Here is a 24,224-nt window from a genome sequence, read left to right as displayed (position 1 = left end):
ATGGGTAGTCTTGAAGCCAGGCCCTATTTACTAGCCCCTGAAAAACATTGATTTTATAATGACCATTCTTTAAGGAGATGCCCTTTTTGTAACCAGAATAAGCAATGACCTACCTGACGTTAATTGAGAGTCTTCTTAAAGAACCCCTGTCCTAATATATCAAACCTATCAGCTTACTACAGAACCTGGAGTTGCTGCCATTAGTATAACTCTTCTGGGCCAAGGTTCAGTCATTTTCTCTAGAAGGTTTCTGTTAAAAATGTACATTTTTAATCTGTGAGGGCAGATGTTTAGCACATTAGCTAGCTGTCACCTCAGAGAGATCGTGGCTCTGATCTCTGAGATTCCTCTTTACTGACACCTTTCCATTAGTCTGCAAACACTCATTTCTGTTTCACTAAACTGTGAGCTCTTAGACTGAGGGCAGCATTAATCTCTGTATTCCTTGTGCCTGGCATGTAGTAGGAGGCTCATACATACTTCTCAAATGATGAATAAATGCATGATGAGCATGTGATGTTTGAGTATAGAGGGTGGGGGATTTGTAGGGAAAAGTTCCTCATAGGTGGCACAAGCAGGAAAAGACAAGCCTAGATGAAAGGGCACAGTAGGGGTCTGGAGTACCAGAGAGCAGCAGAATAGAACAGGTCTGTCATGGGAACAGTAGACAACTAAAGATGGCAACTAGTTGAAGGCCAGATTCCAAGTTCAAAGTTTTTTGGAAGCTGTGGCTAAGGGGGCAGGCTTTGGAGACAGAATTGGCTAAAATCTCAGCCTTGCTTCTTTCTACTAGAATTTGGCTTTCAGTTCAAATGAGATGGGGATCCATTTTGGATGGGGTGTATCATTAAAAGAATAATTTGATCTAACTTTTATTTTAATAAGATCACTATGGGTACATTTTTGGGAGTAGAATGAAGTGGGAGGGCAAGTATAGCATCAGAGCCATCAGTAAAGAGGCTGTTACAGTAATCCGGGTGGGATATGACAGTGGCTTGGACCAGGATAGATACAGTGGAGATTGTGAGAAGTGGTGAGATTCAGCATATATACTGAAGGTAGAGTTGTCAGTATTTTATGATGGATAATGCTGGATCTCTTTCCTCTATGCCTAACAAAACCAAAACAAACACTTTATAATGTTTATAAACTATAAATAGAAGTTGATGATAGCAGTTTAAGTAGAACTAATTTTCTAGTGAAGCAAATCTCTCTTGATGTGGATGTAACCATGGATTCTGTATGTGTCCATCAGCTCACATGAGGCTTTCAAGTCCATGTTTTCCAGCTGCTTTCTATAAGGAGCTTCAGCAGAGCAGTATTTACATTACCTCTTTTCCTGCCAATTGAACCTGTAGCAAACAGAGCAGTGTGTATAATTTTATGTCATTTGAGAGCATATCTAACCGTGACTCTTTCCCTGCTTATATGGGGAATAGAATTCTTTCAGAGTGTACTTCTTTTAGGGAAAGCTTTTACCCAGTGAGATAAATACACTATGAAAACAATTTAATCAGCTAAGTGTTCATGAACCCTACCTTATCCACCCATGTACACACAATCAGCTTCATGTATTTTAAGTACAAGTCTCTCTGGCCCTGATGTGAGAAGACAAAATCTTGGTTAGAATAACAGTTGATATTTTAATCCCTGAGTAAAATTTTCATTGTTAAACTCTATTGATTATCCAGATGGTTTTATAGGATTGTGAAACAGCTGCTCTGAGAAGGTATTTATGAATAGGGAAGCCTCTGAACAAAGTATTCTTATGTCACTCAGATGGAAATCAAACTCCATAATTCAATTGCACCTTTCAGAATAGTGTCCCATCCCCTGCCCACTATGACATAACGAGCCATTTCAAGCAGCAAGAGAAGTATTGGCAAGGGGACCTGACCCTGTCAGGAGATGTGTAGTCTCATGATCAAGCCTAACTGTGATTGAAAAACATAATTGTCCTTCACTCTTGGATCTGTGGGAGCACCTCAGAGCAATATCTGGGAGTCCTGTGTATCTGGGGAAGTCACCAGAGACAAGGATCATATGCAAATGGCTTTGGGCAGTTTGGTTAAAATCCCTCATTTGCAGGAATGCTATTTGATCCATTGGCCCTTTCTTTGAGGTTAGATCTTGAACACTAGAGAAACCCTTATAATTTATGTCAGTGCGCTTATTCACAAGGTAGTAGCTAGAGGCTGAAGCTTGAAGAGGGTGTCTGTCAATGAAATAGCTATATCCCAGTCTGTCTGAAAGCTCAAGGAAAATTCTATTTTGATAGACTTTTCTTTGAACAGAAATAAAAATTTCAAAGCATAAGTGTTGAAGACTCAAGTGATTTTTTGGATTTTTGCCTTTTATTGTGCTTCAGTGTATTGTAAAAAGTATAACAAAGTCAGAAAGTTTTTTCTTTTATCATTATTTAAATATATTAGAATTCTCAGTATATTCGAAGGGCAGATTACTGATTCTTGGAAAATCTACTTTTACAGAGTACATTGTATTTTTTAAGTGTTTTTATTGATTTTATAGATAGAGGAAAGGAGCAGGAGAAAGAGATAGAAACATTGATGAAAGAGAATCATTGATTGGCTGCGTCCTGCATGCCCCCTACTGGGGATTGAGCCTGCAACCCAGGCATGTGCCCTTACCGGGAGTCGAACCAGTGACCTCTTGGTGCATGGGATAATGCCCAACCAACTGAGCCACACTGGCTGAGTGAAAGTACATTTTATGTCTGTCCATTCTGTAAAAATTGAATTTTACTGGGTAAATGTATCTATATTCAGAGTCTGTTAAAAATCATTCTTATGACATACACACAGAGAATAGCACAACACAATAAAGTCCTAGGTTTTGGGCCAAGCAGTTGAGTGGGTGGTAGAATGCCATTAACTGAGGTGGAGAAGACTGGAAGGAAAATATGTTGGGGTGCAAGTGGAAATAAAGAGTCCTGTTTTGTACATGTTAAGTTTGAGATGCTGATTAGACACACAAAAGTGGCTGCCAAATAGTCATCACCATAAAACTCATGTTTATAAGAAGCTCCTCAGGTCCTCTGTTAGAGCCGTTTTCCTTATTTTATGCACAGATTAAATGAACTTGGTCCCAGTTTTTAAACCCACAACAGAGTAAAAGCTTTGGCATCTCCCTCTCTCTTGAGCACCAGATCCCATTTCTCAAATTGTCTATTGAAAATATTCACCCAGCCTGACATGTTCAAAGCTAAATCTGTTGTCCTCCTCTTCATACTTTTTCCTTCTGTAATTTTTTAATCCTGCTTGATAATTCCTTTGTTCATCCTATGACCCAAGCTTATTTCTAGACTCTGTACCTCCCTCACCCCAACATTCAATGAATTCAATTGTGTTAAATAATACCTCCCAAATGTCTCTCTAATCACTCTGGTACTCTCCATCTGAACTGCTACTACCATTCAAGACCACATTGCTTCTTGCCTGGATTACCATATAAGCATATGCTGCCACACCATCATCTTAAATCACCTTTTACCCCCTAAATTTTGACTGCTTCTCCTTTAAAATTGAACTCAGTGATAACTTTTTCTAGTAATCCTTCACTGACATCTTTTACTTGTCCACCATCCTGTCTGAATTAGGCAACCCCTATTATATGTCTCTATAGTAGCCTATGATTACTTTTATTATAGCATATATCACATGGTATTATAATTGCTTTTTCAGTTGTCTCTTTTCAAATGTACAGTGAGCTCCTAGATGTCAGGGGCTTGATCTCTCATTGTTACATATCCAGTGCCCAATGTGGTATCTGACACGCGATTGGCAGTCAGTAAATATTTTTGAATGCATGAATACTTGAAGCAAATTAGAAGGGTAACCTGCTTACAGGGAAACTGATAATAGTAAGAAACAATAGCTTATACTTGCATAAGTGAGGAAGGAAACAAATAAGCCATAAAAATCTCACAAAAAGTACCATAGTCTGGGATTACTTAGCATAGGGACCATTAGTATTACACTTTATTATTATTTTCTATTATAGATTGTTCAGCATAATGCAATAATTGCCATTCATTTTAAAGACATTGGAGCATCTGAAAAAGACTGTTATATTTAGTAGCCTCCATTTAAGAAAATGTGGGAACATGTACTACATGATAAGACTTATGATTTATGACTAATCTACATCAAACCAGGTTGGGGGAAAATGATTATAGGCCAATAATTTAAAACAACCAGTTCTGGAACTTATGTGTTTCCCTCCAGATTGATTTGTAGGTATAGATTATAGATGATATCAGAACTTACACCCAAACTGTAATTTCATTTATCCACAAAAGTGCTAGTGAGTTCGCTTTCTGAGAGCATCCTCTAAATCTCTCATATACTAGACAATTAAAGAAAATGTTTCTTTAAAAAGAAATGACTTCATAATGTTCATGACCTGGGTAAATAAAATTATCAATATTTTGATGTAAAGTAGTATGGAATTGATGACTTGTGCCTTGATCCTCTGTTTAACTGCTCCATATCACTGTATTCTTTGGCTTCATTTTCCTATTCCTGATGTTTGCCATAGAACTTGTCTCTTCAGTTGACTAGCTAAATATACATAATATAGGTAGTAAAGATCTGGGCAACTATCAAACCATATTAAAATAATCAGCAACCTTCTAAATATTTGTTTAGGAGTGATTGGTGAACATCACTTAGGGCAGGAGAACCAGGATAAATTGTTTGGCTACAATGTACTCACTGCTTACATCTTCATTGGATGATCTTTTGTGGGGATGGGTGTTTGGAGTTGGAGGAAGAAGGAATATTGCACACTAATGAAAAAGAGAGCAAAGCCCATTTACAAGTCTTTTCTGTAATGCAATACTATTCAAACTTTTAAAAATATAAATTACTTTTTTTTCTGAGAAGATGGAGCTTCATTGGGCAAGAGAGAATTATGTGATTTCAGGATGGGCAGTCAATATGACACTTCTGTTGTTCCAGTTTCAACTTGGTCTAGAAGGGTGACATGTTGTATAGGAGTGGGAATGGATTGAGAAAAAAATTCTTTTTAAGGGGAAACAAAGATTCCTCCCTATCTTTTTAAGGTAGTACTTTGTTAAAAAAACAAAACAAAACAAACACAAAAATAAACCACAGGTTATTTCATATGCAGAAAAAAAATCATTCTACATTCTACAATGCCTAGGGCTAGAGGGGCTACACATAGGGAGTGGCCTGATAAGTGCTGTTGTTTGTCATAGAAACCTACAAATCATTAAGGGAAACTAATATTTATTTAGTGTCTACCACGTGCTATGCTTTAGTTTCCTTTCTTTCTTTCTTTTTTTTTTTAAATATCTTTATTGATTTCAGAGAAAGGAAAGGAGAGGGAGAGACAGAGATAGAAACATCAGTGATGAGAGAGTCATTGATTGGCTGCAGCCCTCAACCCGGGCATGTGCCCGGACCGGGAATCGAACCCCGATTTCCTGGATCCTAGGTCGACTCTCAACCGCTGAGCCACGCCCGGCCGGGATAGTTTTCTTTTTCTCTTAATTTAATACTAACAACAAGCCTATGAGATAAATACTATTATTATCCCATTTTCCAGATGAGAAAATTAAGGGCTCTAAGAGGTGACATTAATTTCCCAAAGTAACATAGTGAGTAAGTGATGGCATTATCATTCAAACACAGGTATCTGGAACACCAATGGCCATGCACTTTCCACTAAAACTTGTTATCCTGTTCACTGGTAAGCACCATTCTCTTTCCCCTTATCACCTTTCTACCCATGTTTTTGGGTAGGGAAATAAATGTGGTATATTGGCTTTACAGAATCCAAGTTGTGAACATGGAAATGTCTGGCCACAATTCTGTAACACTCCAAATGCCTGGAGTGTTTGTACAAGTGATTCATAGCAAGACTGGTTCTAATGTGATTTGAGGATTGTATAACCTGAGGGTCTCACAGTGCTCTCTCATCAGCATGCCATTTGAACCAAAGGGGGCATATTAAAGGGTACTAGGTGAAGGTGAGAGCTTTTTAGGAGTGAGGGAATAGTCCTGCTGAGTCCTCAGCAGTGCTCAGACACTTGTAAGATGCTCTCCTGGAATGGGATTTGATGATGGAGTCATATTAAGGCCCCAGCATAGAATTATGTGGTTTATAAATGCATTTGTTTCAGCTAAGTGTGGCACCTCTGATGGTTACTAATGGATATGCTAATTATAATCAGAATAGGATTTTTAAAAGGAGAGAAATATCAGAATTCATTTAATTTTTTTACACTGGAAAGATGACAATATTTCTTTCAACTGAGATAGAAACCAAAATATTTCAGTCGCTCCATGACACTAATGAATCACAGACACAGTAAGCTTGCCAAAAACACAGAAGCAAAATATATTCTTTGTTGTGCCTGAAGAATGTCAAGATAGAAGTAGATTTTTATTCAGACTTCAATTTTGAATACATGAATGAATGAATTAGAGGTGAATGGGTGAGAAGTTCTTTTGTAAGAAGTCCTCTCCTCACCCCTGAAATTCTGAAAACATTTTCTTAAAGGCATAATGTTATAAATGGTGTTATTTCTGTCAATCTGAAAAATCCACTAAAATCTATCCTTATACAAACTATAACCACCACCACCACCACCACAACAGCTACTATTACAAGGACAACTGTTTATTGAGAACTTGCTATATCCTAAGCACTTTCTAATGTGACACCCACAAGAAGCGCTGATATTGGGTATTATTACTGATATTATTTTACAGATGAGGAAATAGGCTCAGAGAGCTTATATCCTTGACCTAGGTTACATAGCTAGGGAGTGATGATTATAATTGATTCTACAAATCACTTCCTTAACTACTATACTGTACTGTTTAAGAATTATGTTTATAGAGTACCCTTAATAATAAGTCCAAAGTAAAGAACAGAGGTAGAGATAAATACTTCAACTTAGTCTTACTTGAAGAACTAAACATTTAACTCTACCTTAAAATGCCTCAGTAGTACCTAATGGCCAGTAAGTAAATGGTCCAAAGTTTGTGTAAGTAGGCATAACTCATGTAGTGTATTGACTGTTGCAGGGTGGAAGTTAAAGGACAAGGCAGTCACCTTTCTACATTATATCTATGCTAAAATTACATCATTCTCCTGCTCAAAAACCTTTAGTGCCTCCCTAATGCCAAGGGAATCAAGTTATGATTCCTTACCTTGTATTCAGGATCTGCCACACCATGGTCACAACCTAACTTGGCATTTGATCTTAGGCTTGTTATATATGCTCTAGACTAACTGCATTACTTGCTCTTTGAACATGCTGTGTGCTTACCTTCAGTCTTGATGCTTTTGTTTAAATTGTCCCCACTCCCTGTTAACCTTTGGAGATGATTTTTCTTCTGCTCCTTCTATGCCCTGCTCCCCACAACAGTTTACACCTGTTAAAATCAAATTTACCCTTCATTACTTTTCTCAAACACCACTTTTTTATCAGATTTATTTTTTTAGAGCAGTTTTAGATTTACAACAAAATTGAGAGGAAGGTACAAAGATTTTCTACATACTTCTGTCCCTCCAACATACATAGCCTCTCCCATTATCAACATCACTTACAAGAGTGGTACTTTTTTTTTTTTTTTTTTATGGAAGATGAACCTACACTGACACATAATCACCTAAATTCCATAGTTTACATTAGGGTTCACTCTTGGTGTTGTACATTCTATGGGTATGGACAAATGTATAGTGACACTGTCCATTATAGAAATATCATATAGTGTTTTCACTGCTCTAAAAATCCTCTATGTTCTGTCTGTTCATCTTCCCCCACCCCGCTGTGTAACTCCCTGGCAACTGTGGCAACTACTGATCTTTTTGTTGTCTCTAGTTTTGCCTTTCCTAGCGTTTCATATAGTTGGAATCATGCAGCATGTAGTCTTTTCAGATTTGCTTCGCTTGGTAATATTCATTTAAGATTCCCCTGTGTTTTTTAAGGCTTGATAGCTCATTTTTTTTAGTACTCAATAATATTTCACTGTCTGGAAATACCACTGTTTATTTATCCATTTGCCTACTGAAGGACATCTGGGTCACTTCTAAGCTTTGGTAATTATGAATAAAGCTGCTATAAACATCTGCGTGCAGGTTTTTGTGTAGACATCAGTTTTCGACTGCTTTTGGTAAATACTGAGGAGCACGACTGCTGGATCATATGACAAGAGTATGTTTAGTTTGGTAAGAAACCACCAATCTGTCTTATGAAGTGTCTGTACCATTTTGTACTTCCACCAGCAATGAATGAGAGACTCTGTTGCTCCACATCTTTGCCAGCATTTGGTGTTGTCAGTGTTCTGGATTTTGGTCATTCTGGTAGGTGTGTAGTAGTATCTTATTGTTGTTTTAAATTACATTTCCCTGATGACATATACTGTGAAGCATCTTTTCTTGTGCTTATTTGCCATCTGCATATCTTTTTTGGTGAGGTGTCTGTTAAGATCTTTGGCCCCCTTTTAAATCAGGTCATTTGTTTTCTCCTTGTTGAGTCTTATAAGTTCTTTGTGAATTTTGGATAATAATCAGTTTCTTATCAGGTGTGACTTCTGAAAATATTTTCTCCCAGTCTGTGGCTTCTCATTCTCTTAATATTGTCTTTCATAGAAAAATAAGTTTTTCATTTTAATAAAGCCCAGCTTATCAATTATTCCCTTCTTGGATTATATCTTAGGTGTTGTGTCTAAGAAGTCATTGCCATACCCAAAGTCATCTAGGTTTTCTCCTATAGTATCTTCTAGGAGTTTTATAGTTTTGAATTTTACATTTAAGTCTATGATCTATTTTTTTTCTTCACCAAGCAATATGGAACTTTTATTTTTAAGGTGATTTCTGTACATCTGGAGTATGAGAGTAATCCTTTTACAGATGGAACCGATTACTAGAAGAAACAATGACAAAACCAAACTGGTATTTGATGTGAATCCATAGGAGTTTAAGCTTCAAATCCAGCCAAGAAGTTTGTTACAATCTCTTTCAGCTTTGCATCTGACTGTTCAGAGATCTTTCCATCAGCCCTGATATTGCCCAGCAGGGCTTGGTGTTGGCTGATAACATGAGACAAGAAAGCATTCTCAAACTTTGGGATATTGCTGGGCTCCAGTTTATCAAGATACCTTCTTACACTGGCATAAATAACAGCCACTTGCTCTTCAACAGCCATGGGAGAGTCCTGTCCTTGCTTCAGCAATTCCGTCAGATGCACACCATGACTCAAGCGTTGCTGAGTGGCAGCATCGAGATCAGAACTGAACTGAGCAAATGCAGCAACCTCATGATACTGAGCCAATTCTAGCTTCATGGTACCTGCCACCATGGCTCTGGTTTGGGCAGCAGATCCAACACAGGACACAGACAAACCAATGTTAATGGCAGGGCGAATACCTTTGTAGAACAATTCTGTTTCCAAGAAGACCTGTCCATCAGTGATGGAAATGACATTCATTGGAATGTAAGCAGACACATCACCAACTTGTGTTTCTGTGACTGGTAAAGCAGTCAAGGAGCCACCACCAAAAGAATCATTCATTTTGGCTACTCTTTCTAGTAGATGGGAATGTAGGTAGAACACATCACCAGGATAGGCCTCACGACCAGGGGGTCGGCACAGGAACAAAGACATCTGACATAAGCAACAGCCTGATTGGATAAGTCGTCATAGATGATCAAAGCATGTTTGCCATTATCCCTAAAATATTCTCCCATAGAACAGCCAGAATAAGGAGCCAGGTACCAAAGTAGGGCAGCATCAGAAGCTGTAGCTGAAACCACAATGGTGTACTTTATGGCACCTACATCTGTCAGTCTCTTCACCAACTGGGCAACAGTGGATCTCTTCTGACCAACAGCAACATAGATACAGTATAGCTTCTTCTTTTCATCAGTTCCATCATTGAAACATTTCTGGTTAATGATTGTGTCAACGGCAACTGATGTTTTGCCAGTCTGTTGGTCACCAATAATCAGCTCACACTGACCACGACCAATTGGCACCAAGCTATCCACAGCCTTAATCCCAGTCTGCATTGGTTCCTGCACAGAGATTCGAGGAATGATCCCACGGGCTTTCAAGCCAACTTGCCTAGGGGTCCTGGAACCAATTGGACCCTTTCCATCAATAGCATTACCAAGGGCATCTACTACACAACCCAACAGCTCCTCCCGAATGGGAACATCCACAATGGCTCCTGTTTGCTTCACAGTACCTCCTTCCTTAATTAGTTTATCATTTCCAAACACGACAACATCAACATTTTCGAGTTCCAAGTTCAGAGACATACCCTTTAAGCCTGAAGAAAACTCTACCATTTCTTCTGCTTGAACATTCTTCAGACCATGTACTCGGGCAATACCATCACCAATACTTAAGACAGGCCCAGTCTCTTCAAGGTAAACAGAGGTATGGGCTCCAAGAATTCGCTCTTCAAGAATAGAGGACATCTCAGCAGTGCCATTCTTCTGAAGATGAGTGTTAGAGGCATGGAGATTCCTTGCAGCAATAGAGGATGATCCCAAAGTGTTTTTGGAAACCAGCCCGGCCTGCCAAGGGAGGGCGCGGGCCACAGCCACAGCGACGCTCGTGGACAGCACTTTTGCAGCTCCTCAGTAGTTCCTCTGCAGCTGCAGCCTTGGGCTGACTGGCTATGAACTATTTTTTGTTTTGTTTTCTTCTTTTGAAATTTTCTTTGCCTGACACTTTCCCCCCCTATAATTACAATGATAAAAGAGGTTTTAAAAATTGTTCCTGGAGCCCAGAAGACATCTCTCCATAGTTCACTGAAACAATGGATTGCATTTTGCTCTGTTACTAAGGCAGACAGGAGCCCTTGCAGTTGACCACTTTAGGAAATGGTCCTTAATTCCTCCTGAGTATGGAGGTATTCAAAGGCCCATTTCTCCCAACAGACAGCAGTTTAAGTACAGAGGAAAGAGCAGTTTGGAAACCATCTCCTAACTGTGGAGTACAGCCCACCAAGAGCAGTTCTTCCCAGGTGTGGTTGGAGGATCACTGTAGTGAAGGAGATGGAGCAGGATGTCAGAGGGTTTTTATAATTTTCTTCATGTCACTTTAAAAATTTTTTAATTGAGATATAATTGACATATAGCATTTTGTAAGTGGAAAGTATAAAAAATACCGATTTGATGCATTAATAGATTACCACTGTAGCATTAACACCTCTATCATGTGACATAATTATCATTTCTTTTTTTGTGGTGAGAACAATATTATTGAACCATGAGAAAGAAGGAAATCCTGTGATTTGTGAAAACATAGATGGGCCTTGAAGGCATCATGCTGAGTGAGGTAAGTCAGACAGAGAAAGATAAATACTATATGCTCTCACTTATGTGAAATCTAAAAAAACTGAACTTTTAAAAACAGAGAGTAGATTGTGGTTACCTGGGATTGGGGGTGGAGGAATTGGGGAAGTTGCTTAAGGGTATACCACTTCTTCGAGTAGCCTTTTTAGACTATGTTTACCATGAAACTGCTAAACGCATGTTTTTCCTTCTATTGTGGTTGGGGTGATCATACATTTTTTGCACAAATTGAGACACTTTCCACAGTGAGAGGATGTGAGGGTGTACTAGTAATAATGGCATCAGACACAAACTGGAAATATCCTGTACAAACCCAGAACTTATGGACGTTAAGATGCATGCCTTGCTTTATCCATATTCTAGTAATTTGCAAATTTAACCCAAGAATGCTGTGAACTCCTTGGCATAATCTTTCTGTTTTCTGATATTCCTAACACAATATTTTCAATGTACATAGAAGCCCTCATCCAAAGTAATTCTACCTACTTAGTTAATTGAAAAAGTCAGGTAAAAAATATTAAGTAAACATGACATATGCTTACCTGAAACATATTTTTTTCAAAACATGTGTTTATTTTTTAGCCCATCTTTTGATCTAGAACCTACCAAGTCCTTTTCTTTGAGGATGAGTTTATCGATTGGTGTTCCATGAACACTTTTTTTCAAGAAACTACACCTATAAGGTATTAGTTCTGATTTTCAGGACAGTTTCTTTATAGTGAGATCCTAAAGATACTTGTAAAGTAATAAGTAATAGTTCTCTCCTTAATTTTTTTCATTTTTAAAATACATACACATAACATAAAATTTATTGTCTTAACCATTTTTAAGTGTAAAGTTTAGTGTTATAGAATACATCTGTAATGTTGTGCAACCATCACCACCATCCACCTCCCTAACTCTTTTCATCTTGCAAAACTGAAACCCATTAAAACACTAACTCCCAATTTCCTCCTCACCCAGCCCCTGGCAACCACTATTCTACTTTCTGTCTCTATGATTTTGACTACTTCAAGTACCTTGTATAATAGAATCATATAGCATGTATCTTTTTGTGACTATCTTATTTCACTTAGCATAATATCCTCAAGGTTCATTCATGTAGCATATGTCAGAATGCCCTTCATTTAAGGCTGAATAATATTCCCTTGTCTGTATAGATCACATTTTGCTTATCCATTCATCCACTGATGGACACTTGGGTTACTTCCACATTTTAGCTATTGTGAATAATGCTGCTATGAACATGAGTGAACAGAGATATCTTTTCAAGACTCTGCTTTCAATTCTTTTGGGTATATATTCAGAAGTGGAATTGCTGGATCATATGATAATTCTATTTTTAATTTTTTGAGCCACATTGTTTTCCATAGTGGTAGTACTATTTTACATTCACATCAACAGTGCACAAGTGTTCTAATTTCTCCACATCCTCATGAACACTTGGTATTTTCTGTGTTTTTTTTAAAAATAGTAGCTATCTCAATGGGTGTGAAGTAGTATCTCATTGTAGTTTTTATTTGCATTTCTCTAACAACTAATGATGTTGAGGATGTTTTCATGTACTTATTGACCATTTGTATATATTTTTTGAGAAATATATATTTAAGTTCTTTGCCTATTTTTTTAATTGAGTTGTTTGTTTTTTGTTGTTAAGTTTTAGGAGTTCTCTATATATTCTGGATATTAACCCCAGGTAACTTTATCAGATATATTATTTGAATTTCCCCCCCCAATTTCATGGGTTGCATTTTTACTCTATTGATATTGTCTTTTTTTGTTTAATAACCTTTATTGAGTTATAATTTACATATAATAAAAGGCATCCATTTAAGTGTACATTGGAATAAACATTGACAAGCAAATACACTTATGTAGCTACTACCACAAAGAAGACACAGAATATCCTGCATTCCAACAAGTTCTCTTGTGTCTTTTGATGTACAAAATTGTAAAATTTTCATGAAATCCAATTTGTGTATCTTGTCTCTTGTTCACTATGCCTTTGGTGTCATGTTCAAGAAATAAATGCCAAATTTAATGTCATGAAGCTTTTGCTCTAAATTTTTTTCTAAAAGTTTGATAGTTGTAGGTCTTACATTTAGTTTTTTGATCCATTTTGAGTTCATTTTTATATATGGTGTAAGGTAAAGGTCCAGCCTCATTGTTTGCATGTGTATATCCAGGTTTTCCAGCATCATTTGTTGAAAAGATTGTACTTCCCCCAACTGAATGATCTTGACACCCTCATCAGAAATCATTTGACTATATATGTGAAGTTTGTTTCTGGGCTTTCTCTTCTATTTCAGTAGTTTATATGTTTGTCTTTATGCCAGTACCACACTATTTTGATTACTATAGCTTTGTAGAATGTTTTGAAATCAGGAAGTATGAGTCCTACAGCTATGTTCTTCTTTTTTTCCAAGATTGTTTTGAGTATTCTGGGTCCCCTGATATTCCCTATGAATTTTAGGATTTGTTTTTTATTTTTGCAAAAAAAGGTCAATGGGATTTTCATAGGGATTGCATTTACTCTGTAGATTGTTTGGGAAGTATGAAATATCTTAACAATATTAAGCAACCACGTCCAATCCATGAACATAGGCCATTTTTCCATTTATTTGTGTCTTTTTAAATTTTTTTCAATTTTTTCTTAAAATTTTATAGTTTCACTGACACCTAATATGACATTAATTTTAAGTGACTCCCTTTAGTCTTTTAAAATGTTTTCATGAAATTTTTCATAGATACAACTTTCTTTTCTCACACATACTTTATTTGCACAATATTTTATTAAACTACACTAACAGATAACAAGTAGAATTGGTAGAAAAAGGTTTAGGAAACAAATCAAACTGACTCTTGGTAAACCTAGAACATTATGGGCAGAACAGAAGCACAGGAAAACTAGAGATTAGCCTACCAAAAGCAAATTTGTCCTGTGGATTGCAGTTTCAGGCTGTGCCTGAGAGTTTTGGCCTGCTTTCTCTGACAGCCTGCCCTATCAATTTCAGACTTTCCTAGGCAACCCCCACAATCCTGTGAGCCAAATTCTTGCAATAAATTTCTTTATACACACACACTCACACACATGTGCACACATATATAAAGCAATGGCTCATTGAACATCTGACTTTTGTTGATATGTTTTACAGAGGGAATGGAGAAGCTTTGTTAACAAGATGAGTTGGTTAAGTGGAGAATTGGTTAAAAGAATATTTACTATAGACCAGTTCCAAGATGGCAGCAGATTAAGTGGACACTACATTGACACTCTCCCAGGACAAAATTGGAATTACAACAAAAATATAGAAAACCATCCTGAATAATCAACTAAAGACTAGATGGAGAGAAATCTCATAACCAAGGACATAAAGTGGAGACCAAGTAGAGACTAGTAGGAAGTTCGGAGGTGTGGGGGGTCTGGCCAGGCTCCCACAGGCAGCAGCTGAAGGTCTGGAGGGATATTTCAGCTGCGGGGTGGTTTCCACTGAGAACTCTGGGGTCTAAACTCCAAGCTGGGCTTCCCAGTCCAGAGCACCAGGACTGAGAAGGTGCCCACTTAACATCTGGTGATGAAAGCAGAGGGTGTTTTTGACTGCCAGGAAGAGATGGCTGGAAATGCAGGCACCATCTTCAAGGGCCAATGCACAAAATTTTGTGTGCAGCCACAAACCTTGGGCTCCAGCAGAGGGAGGGCAGAGTGGATTAGAGTGTGTGAGGAGAATCCAGGGTTGGGGGCTCTGAGGATAGAGTTCGGGTTCCTGTGCTGAATCATTCCCCCATACTGCAACAGACATCTTTCTCTGGCAGACCTTAACCATCCAGGCAGTTTAGCCTGGGGGAGAGGGGAAGCGATTGCCCCATCATGTTGGAAAACCTTTCTACCTGCCCTGTGGAGTTTATACCTTGCTGTGGTCTACAGCCTGAGGCTCATTAAAAGACTTAGACTAACAATCAACCTAGAGGCAGAGGTGGATCTATAGACACTTTGAGCCTTTGCCTGATCTGCTTCTGGACCTTGGGTTAGGAAAAGCAGACCTTGGAGGGTATCTTGGTACTTTCCAAATGCACCAAGCTCCAGAAGAGGGAGCTACAAGCTGTGAATTGCTGAAAGCTCCAAACAGGGTACTAAAGGCTAGTCTCAAACAGCATCTGACATTGTACTGCACCAGAGTGCCTTCAAAAAGACTGGGAGATATTGCAGATCTACCTAATATATTCAAACAACCCAGAACAAACAGCCAAAGTAGGGAGACAAAAAACAAGTCCCAAATGAAAGAACAAGAATATTCTCCAGACGAAGAGCGAAATGAAATGGAGATAAGAAATTTATCATATATAGAGTTCTCAATAATGATTACAAGGATGCTCAACAGCATTAGAAAAGATATAGAAACTTGAAAAAGGACCAGTCGGCAATGAAGAATGACATAACAGCAATAAAGAACATATTGGAAGGAATAAATAGCAAATTAGAAGGAGCCAAGGATCAGATCAGTGAATTAGAAGACAGGGTACAAAAATATCACTCAATCGGAGAACCAAAAAGAAAAAACAAATAAAAAACAAGACAGCTTAATGGAGCTGTGGGACAACATAAAATGTAACAATATTCACAGCATAGGAGTGCCAGAAGGGGAAGAAAGTAAGCAAGGAGTAGAAAATATGTTTGTAGAAATAATGGCAGAAAACATCCTTAACCCAGTGAAGGAAAAAGTTACACAAGTTCAGGAGGCACAGAGTCCCAAGCAAGTAGAACCCAAAGGGGCCCACACCCACATACATCATAATTAAATAGCCAAAAATTCAAGACAAGAGAGACTCTTAAAGGAAGCAAGAGAAAAGAAATTTGTTACCTACAAAGGAGCTCCCATAAGGCTATCAGCTAATTTCTCATCAGAAACTCTACAGGCCAAAAAGGAATGGCATGAAGTATTCAAAGTAATGAAAAGCAAGAATCTAAAACCCAAGTGCTCATCAGTAGATGAGTGGATAAAAAAGCTGTGGTATATTTGCACCATGAAATACTATGCAGCTTTAAAGAAGAAGGATCTCATACTCTTTTGGACAGTATGGATGGACCTGGAGAATATTATGCTAAGTGAAATAAGCCAAGCAGAGAAAGACAAACATCACATAATCTCGCATATATGTGGAATCTAAAGAATTTAATAAACTGATGAACAGAATAGATTCAATGACATGGAAGCATGGAACAGACTTACCAATGTCAGAGGGATGCAGGAGGGCAGGTGGGTGGAGGGGGAGAGATTAACCAAATAATTTATATGCATATATGCACAATCCAAGGTCACAGATAATGATGGGGAGAGGGACTGGGGAGGGGGATGCGATGGGGTGGAGTGGGTCATTGAGGAGAAAAAGGGACATCTGTAATATTTTAAACAAAACTAAAATAAAATAAAAATAAATAAAAATAAAACCAAGGTTAATCTATCCAGCAAGGCTATCATTCAAAATATATAAAATAAAGGGCTTCCCAGACAAAAAAGCTAAAGGAGTTTATCATCACCAGGGACCCCAGTATTGCAAGAAATGTTAAAAGGACTTCTGAGAGAGAGAGAAACATGCATGAAGAATTAAAGTAGCAATAGATAAGTACATATCAATAATAACCTTAAATGAAGATGGATTAAATGCTCCAATTAAAAGACATACGGTCGCTGAATGGATTAAAAAATGACTCAAATATATGCTGTCTACAAGAGACCCACCTCAGAACAAAAGACTCACATATCATGAGAGTGAAGGGATGGAAAAAAAAAATTCCATGCAATTGGAAATGGAGATAAGAATGCTAGGGTAGCAATACTCATATCGGACAAAATAGACTTCAAAATGAAGGCTATAACAAGAGACAAGAAAGTTCACTACATAAAACTAAAGGGATCATTACAAGAGTATATAACCCTGGTAAACATATATGCACCCAACATAGGAGCACCTAAATATATAAAAAAAACTTCTGGAGGAATTTAAGGGAGAGATTGACAGCAATACAGCCATAGTAGGAAACGCCCCACAGGCTCCACTGGATAGATCTTCCAGAAAAAAAAAAAAAATCAACAAGGAGGGTGAGAAAAGATGGTGGCACTCTGACAAGAAGCAGAGTGCTCTTGCTTCCAGCCATGAACTACATTTACAGCTAAAATACTGTGTAGCCAGCTTGGAAAAACAAGAGAAATATACCTGAGTGGACATATTTTGAGTAAGGAGCACTGAAGAAACACCATAGAGTCTGGTAAGGGGGGGCAGAGAAAGGGGGAGTCCACCCTGAAGCCGGTGCTTGGCTTCAAGGCCTGAGGATTAGAGGCTGCAAAGCTCCCTTCCCTTGGGAATGTGGACTGGCATCCAAAAGCTGGGATCTCAAACATGGAGTGGAGGAGAAGAAAAGGATAGCCTGTGCACAGCGGGCAGAGGGAGCCCAGGGAACAGTGTGCCTGCAAGAAGGGGACTGTGCCTTCCCAGTAAAACAATGCACTTGATGGGTGCAGCTGGCGCAGGAGTTTCACCCCAGGACCTGACTGCAGGAAAGGCTGTCCTGCAGGGTGTGGCTTCTCAACAAAAAGGGTCCAGAGGGCTACACATAGCCACCTCAGGGACCTTCTGCTTTCCTGTAAGGCATTGTGTAGAACCCCAGAAAGCATTTGAACTGTGTGGCACAGGGAAGGGGTAGAGAGCCCTCCCACTACCAGAAAGATGGACCGGAGCTGTCACCAGAGTGGATCAGAACTCCAGCTGCTGGAGCTGCTGTTGGGGTGAATCAGAGATTTTTGACCTGCTCTGAGGGGAGCCAGGATAGCATTCAAGGAGCTGCTCCAGATTTACTGAGATCAGCTATGCAGGAGACCTGTGTAGGGCTGACTTTGTGACCCCCCCTCCTGCTTGGTTCCAAGGTGTGGGGGTCCCAGGACCTCACAGGCTGTGTTCTCTACCTGTTTGTTGCTCTGTGTGTTTTTGATTGCTAAACGGGCAACCACCTTTCTGGCTTGCATTGGGGAGAAACACCAGGAAAGCAGGGAATTGTGTCTGCATTGTGGAGAGTTTGAACTGAATGCCCTGTGAGATCAGCCAACCAGAACTTGGAAAGGAGAGGCGGAGCATGCCTACCTCTCCCACAGGCTAAAAGCACCACCCCAACAGGAAAGAGTCTGGTTCAGCTCACTGAAGCCCCAGATATCCCCCACAGGGCACAGTCCTGAGAGGGAAGGGAGAACATCTCACAGGATGCCAATACATGAGTAAGACTCTCAGGGACTATTGTTCGGGAACTGGAGAAAAAGTTTAAAACTCCTTCTGGGGGCTGGGCAGTCAATTTGCTCTCCAGATTCTTTTTTGATCAAACCCACTGAGCCAAGGTCCCTTAAACTGCCCATACAGAAAAGGCAACAGACTGAATTCAATCTGAACCTGCAGCAGGCCATTGTATGGGGAACTAGAAGTGGAGAATAGGGTAGAGACTGAGGAGTTGGCTTTGAAGCAGAGACTATCATCCCCACAGTGAGTACCTGACAGCTAAACCTCTAAGTAAAGGGAGCAATAGCCTGAGCTATACTAACCAGCCTGCATCCTAAAGACTCTTTTCAGAGGACTCTGCAGTAAGACCAGGCAACCACAAGGGGTCAGCAAAATAGCTGACAGGTGGAGGTGGCCCACAGAGAGCCTCAGACCAGCCAACTACCTAAGGACACCAGAGGCAAACTTAGACAGCCCCTGACATTGGCTGACACACAAGTACCAAGTGCCTCCAAGGAGACCCAAAATCAGCTTACAAAGCAGTGAGCCTCAGACAACAGAAGCTGCCCAGATGAAACTCACCTGACTGACTTTCATTTATTTATTTATTTTAGAAAAGAGGGGAAAATTTTTCTTTCTAAAGTTTTTAATTATTTTTCATTTAAAAAAAAATTTGTCTTGTTTTCCTTTGCTTTTTTTTTTTTTTTTTTTTTTTTTGCTTTGTTTTGATTTTTGTTCTATTATCAATATTTTCTTGATATTCTGTGATTTATTGCTTGGATATTATTATTATAATCAATAAGTTTATTGCTTTTCTCTATTTCCTCTCTATCTCTTATTGGCCTCCTTCCCTGCACTTGCTTTACCTCTCTCTCTTTTCTTGTTCCATTGGCATAACTTTCTTCCTCCCCTCTTTTATTCTTTGTCTTCCTGTCGTTTTGTTTGTGATAGTCTCTTTATTTTATTTATATTTTTTATTTTCAACCATTTTCCTATTCTTACGCTCTACCATAATTTTTTTGCACATCATTCTTTCCTTTCAGAATCTTTTCTCTGCCCCTTTTATCTCCCAGTAGCTTGTCTTTTTTTTTTTCATTTTACTTAATTTTATTATTATTTTATTTTATATTATTTTTACTATTAGCAATAAAATACTTCTCTATCTATCATCTCTCTCTCTCTCTCTCTCTCTCTCTCTCTCTCTCTCTCTTTGCTTCAGCATTTGTGTTGTCCCTTTGCTCTCCCAATTCTACTTTCTCTGGATTGTTTTCATTGAGGTTTCCAGGATATTTTGTAAGTTACTGTTTGTTTCCTGGCAGTTGGCTGTGTTTTGTTTTGCCCAACAGCACCTGTACAACAGCTCACATGCTGTGGTTGTGGTTGAGCCTGACAGTTAGCCAGCCCGAGAGGAGAGTCCACCAAGAATGGATCAACAACACTACACCCAATCACAACAGGAGAGCCCAAAGAATCCACAAAAGGGACACCCACAAAAGTGACACGCCTAGAGCAAATAGCTCAGAAGTATAAGAAAAACACATCTCTGAGTCCCACTAGACATACACAACAAAAACCCACCCCACAATACTGGGAGACAGCAAATATATCTAATATACAGATAAAACACTAAGAGCCACCAAAATGGGGAGACAAAGAAACAACCACCAAATTAAAGAAAAGGAAAAATCGCCAGAAAAAGACCTTGATGGGATGGATTTAAGCAAATTATCAGAAATAGAGTTCAGAGTAATAATTATAAAGATGCTCAAGGAAATTAATGAGAACAATAAGACACTTAATAGGAAGGTCCAGGAATTGAGTGAAAGCATGAAAAAAGAGCTAGATATGATAAAAAAGAACCAGGCAGAAATGAAGAATACTATATCTGATATCAAGAATATGCTGGAAGGAATTCAAAGCAGGCTCAAAGAAGCAGAGAATGGAATAAGTGAATCAGAAGATAAGGTAGAAAAAAAGCCACTTGATCAGAGCAGCAAAAAGAAAAAAAAACACTTAAAATGCATATGAGTATAAGGGAACTGTGGGACATGAAGTAAGAAACATTCGCATGATGGGGATGCCAGAGTAGGAGGAAAGTGAGCAAGGTATAGAGAACCTGGTGGAGGAAAAAATGACAGAAAACCTTCCTAAGCTGGTTAAGGAAAAAGCCACACAAGTTCAGGAAGCACAGAGGGTTCCAAACAAGAGGAACCCAAAGAGACCCACTCCAAGATACATCATAATTAAAATGGCAAATGTTAAGGACAAAGAAAGAATATTAAGGGCTGCAAGAGAGAGAAGCAGTGACCTACAAGGGAACCCCCATAGAACTGACATCAGATTTTTCATCAGAAACATTTCAGGACAGAAGGGAGTGTCATGAAGTTCTCAAAGTAATGAAAAGCAAGAACTACAACCAAGACTACTTTATCTAGCATAGCTATCATTTAAAATTGAAAGTGAAATACAGAACTTCCCAGACAAAAGAAAGCTAAAGGAGTTCAGTACCACCAAACTAACATTGCAAAAAATGCTAAAAATACTGCTTTAAGAAGAAGAAATATTGAGAGAAAGGTACATCAGCATAAACGGGAAAAATGGAATTAAATAAGTATATATAAAGAATAATTTTAAATGGAAATGGAAGAAATGCTCTAATCAAAAGACGTATGGTAGCTGAATGGATAAGAAAACAGGACCCATATATATTCTGTGTACAGGAGACTCACATGAGAGCAAAAGATTCACACAGGCTGAAAGTGAAGGGATAGAAAAAAATATTCCATTTAAATGGAAATGAAAAAAAAAAAAGCTGGAGTAGCAATACTTATTTCTGACAAAATAAACTTCAAAATAAAGACCATAACAAGAGACAAAGAAGGTCACTACATAATTCTAAAGGGATTGATCCAACAGGAGGAAATAACCCTTATAAATATATATGCACCCAATATAGGAGCACCTAACTATATAAAAAATTTCTTGGTGGACTGTAAGGAGGAGATTGACAGCAACACAATCATAGTGGGGAACTTTAACACCCCATGTCATCATTGGACAGTTCATCAAGACAAAAATCAACAGGGAAATAGAAACCTTAAATGACACTCTAGTTCTAATGGATTTAATTGACATTTACAGAACATTTTATCCCAGAGCAGCAGAATACACATTCTTCTCAAGTGCACATGGAACATTCTCAAAAATTGACCACATGTTAGGGCATAAACCAAGTTTTTACAAATTCAAGGACATTGAAATCATATCAAGCATCTTCTCGGATCACAATGGCATGAAACTAGAAATCAACCACTATAAAAAAACTCAAAAATATTCAAACACATAGAGGCTAAATAGCATGTTATTAAACAATGAATGTATGACCAATAAAATCAAGGAAGAAATAAAAAACTTCCTTAAAAATATGAAAATGAACAGACAACAACCCAAAATCTATGGGACACAGTGAAAGCAATCCTGAGAGGAAAGGTTATAGCATTACTGGCATGCCTCAAGAAACAAGTAAAAGCTCTACTAAACCATCTAACACAACTGCTAAAAGAATTAGAAAGAGAATAATAAGAAAAGCCTAGAGTAAGTAGAAGGAAGAAAATAATAAAGATCAGAGCAGAAATTAATGACATAGAGGCTAAAAAAACAGTACAAAGAATCAATGAAACCAAGAGCTGGTTCTTTGAAAAGATAAATAAGATTGATGCACCTTTAGCCAGATTTACCAAGAAACAAAGAGGGAGGACCAAAAGAAAAAAAAAAAATCAGAAATGAAAGAGGAGATATAACAAGTGACCCAACAGAAATACAAAGGATCGTAAGAATACACTATAAGCAACTATATGCCAACAAACTGGACAACCTGGGTGAAAAGGACAAATTCCTAGAAACATACTATCTTCCAAAGCTGAATCAGAAAGAATCAGAAGACCTAAACAGACCAATAATTACTAGTGAAATTGAACCAGTAATAAACAATTCCTAGCAAACAAAAGTCCTGGACCAGATGGATTTACAGCAAGGTTTAACAAACATTCAAAGAAGAATTAACTCCTATTCTCTTCAAACTATTCCAGAAAATTCAAGAGGAGGGAATACTTCCAAGCTCTTGTTATGAGGCCAGCAACATCCTAATCCCAAAACCAAATAAAGACACTACAGAGAAAGAAAATTACAGACCAATATCCCCGATGAACATAGATGCTAAAGTCCTCAACAAAATACTAGCAAATTGGATCTAGCAATACATTAAAAAGATCATACACCATGACCAATTGGGTTTTATTCTGGGGATGGAAGGCTGGTATAATATTCACAAATCAATAAATGTGATACATCACATAAACAAAATGAAGGACAAAAATCATATGATCATAACAATAGATCCAGAAAAAGCATTTAACAAAATCCAGCAACCATTTTTGATAAAAACTCTCAGCAAACTGGGAATAGATGGAACATACCTTAACACAATAAAGGCCATATACGACAAACCTTCAGCCAGCATTGTACTCAATGGTCAAAATCTAAAACCGTTTCCCTTAAAAACAGGAACAAGAAAAGGTTGTCCGCTTTCACCACTCGTATTCAACATAGCACTGGAAGTCCTAGCCACAGCCATCAGACAGGAAGAAAACATAAAAGGTATCCAAATTGGGAAGGAGGAAGTAAAACTGTCATTATTTTTAGATTACATGATATTGTACATAGAAAACCCTAAAGACTCCATCAAAATACTACTACATTTGATGAATGAATTTGGTAAGGTAGCTGGATACAAAATTAACATCCGGAAATCAATGGGATTTTTATACACCAACAATGAACTCTCAGAGAAACTAAAAAAAAAATACCATTTACCATTGCAAGTAAAAAAATAAGATACCTAGGAATAAACTTAATCAAAGATATAAAAGACCTATACTTGGAAAACTACAGGTCACTGAAAAAAGAAATAGAGGAAGATGTAAACAAGTGGAAGAATATATACTATGTTCATGGATTGGAAGAATTAATATCATTAAAATGTCCATACTACCCAAAGCAATCTATAAATTCAATGCAATTACTATTAAAATAGTAACAGCATATTTCACAGAGCTAGAACAAATATTCCAAAAATTTATATGAAACCAAAAAAGACCCCAAATAGCCGCAGCAATCTTGAGAAATAAAAGCAGAGTTGGAGGAATCACAATACTAGATAGCAAGTTATAGTACAAAGCCACTGTAATTGAAAGAGCCTGGTATTGGTACAACAATAGACATATAGATCAGTGGAACAAAACAGGGACCATAGACATAGACCCACACCATTATGGTCAGTTAATATTTGACAAAGGAGGCAAGAGCATACAATGGAGTAAAGACAATCTCTTCAATAAGTGGGGCTGGGAAAACTCAACAGGTATATGCAAAAAAAGAAACTAGATCACCAACTTACACAATACACAAGAATAAGTTCAGAATGGATAAAAGACTTAAATGTAAGTCATGAAACCGTAAAAATCCTGGAAGAAAACAGGCAGTGAAGTCACAGACATCTCACAATTTGGGATTTTCACTGATATATCTTCTAGGGCAAGAGAAAC

The 24,224-nt window shown here is 38.0% G+C and overlaps 1 pseudogene across 1 annotated transcript; it reads right to left on the bottom strand.

Moving 5' to 3' along the window:
* Positions 1-8,831: 8,831 nt before the first annotated feature.
* LOC308551195 (ATP synthase subunit alpha, mitochondrial pseudogene) lies at positions 8,832-10,557 on the bottom strand (annotated as a pseudogene). Its single transcript has one exon. The product of its transcript is annotated as an ATP synthase subunit alpha, mitochondrial pseudogene (transcript).
* Between the last annotated feature and the right edge of the window lie 13,667 nt (positions 10,558-24,224).

Source organism: Miniopterus schreibersii (assembly GCF_964146895.1).
Source record: "Miniopterus schreibersii genome assembly, chromosome: X".
In the NCBI taxonomy this organism is placed as follows: domain Eukaryota; kingdom Metazoa; phylum Chordata; class Mammalia; order Chiroptera; family Miniopteridae; genus Miniopterus; species Miniopterus schreibersii.
Note: the sequence above shows the minus strand (reverse complement) of the source record. Positions and strands in the feature narration are given on the sequence as shown.